The sequence below is a fragment of the Dama dama genome, chromosome 18, assembly GCF_033118175.1.
Source record: "Dama dama isolate Ldn47 chromosome 18, ASM3311817v1, whole genome shotgun sequence".
Classification (NCBI taxonomy): Eukaryota; Metazoa; Chordata; class Mammalia; order Artiodactyla; family Cervidae; genus Dama; species Dama dama.
Window position 1 is genome coordinate 114,476,285 of NC_083698.1, and position 5,000 is coordinate 114,481,284.

Here is a 5,000-nt window from a genome sequence, read left to right on the forward strand (position 1 = left end):
TTGTTTCTCTTTTGGAGGTTCAGTTGTCTGACGCCTATATGTATACACACACGCGCGCACGTAGACATCTACGCAGACACATGCGTATGTATGCACATAGGCACATGTACGATGACTAATACGTACGTGTATGTATACATACGCGCGTATGCATATGCGTATACGCGTGTGTGTGCATCTATGCACATCAATCTGTGTATATGCACTCTATACACACACTTGCAACTGTACCTACGTATATGCGTGTATGTTCACTTACACATACATGTGTGTATATGTATACACATATACAGCCGTACGTCTGTGTGGACGTATATACGCTACATGTAGACGTCTAGGTATGCGTACATATGTATGCATACGCGTGTACATACACGTGTGCATATACACAGGCGGATATGTGCGCATATGTAAGCATGCACGTACGTGTCCGCACATGCGTACACACACACACACCTGTGCGTATACATCACACGCACACACACGCACACACACGTGTGCATCTATATGCGTTTATACGCCCGTGTTTATTTCAATGTAGGTGTGTATATCTATGTATAGGCACATATGAGCATGTGTATTCATGCGCGTGCATATCCGTGTACGTATGTGTATAGATGCCTGTGCATACGTATATACACGCAAGCATACATGCACACTTTAAATGCCTAGGCATATACGTGCACGCACAGACACATGCGTGTACGTGAGCATGCATGCCCTTCGTACGTACTTGTTTATACGCATGTGTGCACGTATATATAGATGCGAATATGTGTCCGTATACATATGTACATGCGTATATGCACATGTGCGCGCGCTCTCTCTCTCTCTCTCTACCTCTCCGTTTCTCTCTCTCTCTCTGTCTCTCTCTCTGTCTGTCTCTCTCTCTCTCTCTGCCTCTCTCTCTCCCCCTCCCTCCCTCCCTCCCTCCCTCCCTCCCTCTGACTTTTAAGCTGCCAGAGCAGTTCCACGACTTGCCTTTCCTGCCTGGTGGTTTTGTTTCATTTGGTTTCGGTTCTACTTCAAAAAGTTATGCATTCATTGACTTGGCTGTTGTCATGGAATCCGGGGCTTATTTAGTGGATCCCTATTGACTCGGTCCTCCCCACCACGCCCCTCAACCCCACCCCCGCAGCCCTGCCACCCCAGACCGCCCGGCCGCCCGCCTTTCCGGTGTTTGTGGCCAGTGATCTTGAAATCCACGTTCTCCTGACCTCAAGTGCACTTTCCCCACCCACCCGCGCTTGCTTGTGTTTGTTGTCTTTGGACTTGGTCACGGTCTCTACCCAGGTTGAGTTTTGTTTTCTCTTGTTGGGGGTCCGAGTGTCTCCTTCGTTTCCTTTCTTGCTCCTGGGCTTGCGTGTCTGTGTCTGTGTCTGCTTTCGAAAGTCCTGCTTTGTTCTCCGAGCAGCGCTTGCCTGGTTTCACTTTGCCGGTCGGTCCCTCCCTCCTCCCCTCCGTCCCTCCGTCCCTCCGTCCCTCCCTCCCTCCCTCCCTCCCTCTCTCTCTCACTCCCTCTTTTGGGGGGAGGGGGTCCGGGGGAGCCCGGGATGTCACTGGTGCCCCTCTCTCGGCCCCCGAGCCCCCGCCGCCGGCGTCTCCGTGGAATGTCCCCCCACCACCCTGGAATCGCGTGGGCGGGGGAGCGCGTCTCCTTCGGGGCAGCCTCCTGAGGAGATAGTTCCCCGCTCCTCTCCCTTCCTCTGCGGCCGGGGTCGCGTCGCGTCGCGTGGCTCGGAGGCGGAGGAGGCTCCGGCCCGAGCTCGGGCGTTTGGGCGGCCGGCGCGATGGCTCCTCGGCGGCCGGCGACAGCGACCCGTCCTCGGGACGGTCGAGCCGGTTGTCAGGAGCCACCTGGCGGCCGCTTTTATATTGTCCCTCCCCTCCGGAGCTTCGGCGAGACCTGCAGGAGGATTGTGACTCAGCCGCCGGGCCCGAGGCAGTGCTCTCAGAGACCGGCTATGCTGGCGGTGACAGTCCCGGTGACACCGAGGCCTAGGGACGTCCTGCTGTCGCCGGAGATTGGTTCTCTAGGTTTCTGGGGAGGGTGACCGTCGCGGCGCTCCAGATCCGGGCTCTGGGGCGGCCTGGTCGGGTCGACCAGCATCTCCCCGTGCCCCTCCGGCCGTGGAGACGGACCGGCCGGGCCCTACCTGGGCCGGACCGCCGAGGTGGGCAGGGAGAGGGTCTTCCCTGCCCGGAGCGCCTGGACTCGGACTCGGCGGTCCTGCCTCCTCCCGGGTCGCCCTCAGGAGCGTTTGCTTCGCCCTCGGCCCCGCTCCGGAGGTGGGGACCGGCCCGGACTGTGGCGTGGAGGTCGGCGGAGGGCGCGGCTGGGTCCGGGCCCTCGGGTTCTCTCTGACCGAGGTGTTTTCCGCGTCGCACTCCGGAGGTGGGGACCCGCCCGCCGGAGTCGTGAGGGGTGACCCGGAGAGGACGGCCGGCGCGGGCGCGTGTGCGGTCCCCCGGTGGGGTCCGGTCGCCTGAGGCGTCTCCCGGCACGCATGCCTTTTCTTTTCTCCAAGTCCCGATAGGTCCGGAGACGTGGATGGACCGGGCCCTGCTTCCGCGGGTGGCCGGGGAGGGCGCGCTCGACCCTTCAGCGTGCCCTCGTGGGTCTCGGTCGTCGGACGCGACTTTTTCTCACCCCTCCCCAACTCCCTGAATCCCGGTCAGTCAGGAGGTGGGTGGGGACCGGCTCGAGCCGTCCTGGGTGCCCTGTGTAGGACGGTCTGGGCCCCGGGCGTGGGCCCTGGTCGGGGCCCGCTCGTCTTGTTGGAGGCGCCCCGCTGACGGTTCTTTCTTCTTTTTTCTTTATGCACATCGAAGTCAAATCCCCGTTCGGAGACTCGGACGGACCGGTACGCCTACCCGTGTGGGCGAAGCGGGGAGGGAGTCTCCGGCCAGCTCCCTCTCCCTTGGCGTCCGCGCCCCAACTTTTGCCACCACGCGGCCCCCTCCCCTCCCCCTCCCCCCCCAAGTCGACCAGATGGCCCCCGAGAGCTCCAGGCCTGGTGTTCATGGGGTAGTGCTGGGGACAGGTGGCCGGGTCAAGGTTCCGGGGTCCCTCCTTGCGAGTTGTAGATGGGCCCCGCTGTCGTCTGCTGTCATTTTGTCGCCCAAAATAGGTATTTTTTGCCACCAGGTAAGTGCTGACACGGTCTCCTTTGGTGTCTGCCACCGAGGACTTTGGGTCTCTGGATGCACGCGGGGCTCTGGGCCTGTGGGCCGCCAGCTGGCGCCTGGTTCGGCCTTTGCTGCTGGAGCCGCCCGCCTGGGCCTGTGCGCCAGCTCTCCTGTGTGGTGTTGTCTGGCCGACCCAGCTCGTGGTGCCGCCTCTGGGCGACCCGAGGGCGGTGGGGCAAGGCGGTGTGGGTCTTTGGCCCTGCGCTCCCCGCTGCGGGCACCCGGTGGTGGCTGGGACGACCCCAGCCCTGTAGGCTCCGTGCCACGTGTCAGGTGTTCTCCTCCTGGGGTCGTTGGCCGCCCTCGCCTGAGGTGTGAGGTTGTGGGCAGGGACGGGGGGGGGAGGTTGCCGGTGAGGTTTAAAGCGGGCCCCTCTGGTGACTGTCCTCGCCTGTGCCTTCTCCCTGCCTTCTCTCCCCCCCCCGCCCCACCCTCCACCTTGGCTCAACTGATTGATGTGGTGTGGTCGTGCTCTCCCGGGCCGGGCCTAAGCCGTGCCGGACGAGGGACGGGCGTTCCCAGTGAACGTGTCCGCTCTTCTCGGTCTGTCCGCGGGGCCCCTCGCCTGTCTTTCCCCCTTGCCCGTCGGGCAGGGTGAGGAAGGCAGGGGTTGGGGTGTGGCCTCCGGCCCTGACCTTCGGTCTCCCGTCCCCCGCCTTGGGGTGCCTAGTGGGGGCCGTTGGGCTTTGGACACAGCAGATGCGCTTGCTTCGCCTTCCTGGCGTGCTCCCTGCGAGCGGCCCTCCCTGCGGTGGGGAGGGCTGTGCCGCTGCCATGCCGCGCGCCCCCCGCATGGGTGTGTGAGCATGCCTCGTTGGACCCTCGGTGGTGCCCCTGGAGTGCTCCAGGTCGTCCCTCAGGTGCCCGAGGCCGAGTGGTGGTGTCGTTTTCCCTTAACCCTGTGTCCTCCTCGGGTCCCCGCCACGGTGGTGTGCGTGTGTCCCATGGGGGGGGGTCGAGACGGTAAGAGAAGCATTGTGTGCTCCCCTCGTTGTGGCGGCTGACGGGTGAGGCCTTGCCAGGGGGCCCTGACCCGCGCACACGCTCCTGTGTGGTGGCCCGCTTACCTATGCCGCAGACCCCTCCCGCCCAGTTGAGTGGCGGCTCCTGGTGTGCCTCCGTGGGCCCGAAGGAGAGACGATTTGGGTGAGGGACGGTGCGCCCTCGGTGAGAAAGCCTTCTCTAGCGATCCGCGAGGGAGCCTTGGGGTACCGGACCCCCCAGCTGCTGCCCCTCCCAAGTGCGCAGTGGCCACCGTGGCGACTGCCAGAGCACGTGGGCAGAAAACCCCCCCTCCCCTCTGTGGGGAAGGGGTGTGATGGGTGCGCCGGCCCCGCGGTGGGGCCGTGTGCTGCTTTTGTTGCCTACTGCGGCCCGCGCCTCCCCCCTCTGAGTTGGGGGAGGGTCCCGCCGGGCCCCGCCGGGTGTTCGGCGAGTGGGGGGCCGTGCGTGTGCTGTGTGCGCGCAGCCGGCCCCGTGGTGTGAGCCCAGGGGGAAGGCGGGGGGGTTGGGGTGCGACTGCCTGGTCGGCCCCGGCTCCCCCAGCCCCGCAGCCGTGGTGAGGAGGAGCCTGTCGTGCCCGCCCTTGCCCCTGAGCCGCAGCCGGTGGTGGTGTGGTGGGCCCCCGGTCTGGGCCGCCCTCGCTCGAGAGTGTGTCCCCAGGATGTTGAGCCTCGGGGTCAGACTTAGATGGAAGACGGATCTGTTGAGGATGGATGGATGGATGGATGGAGGAAGGTGGGTGGACGGCACGCCGGCCCTGGCGGCGGGGCTGGGGTGTGGGGCCCGCTCCAGGGATGGCCAGGAGCGGC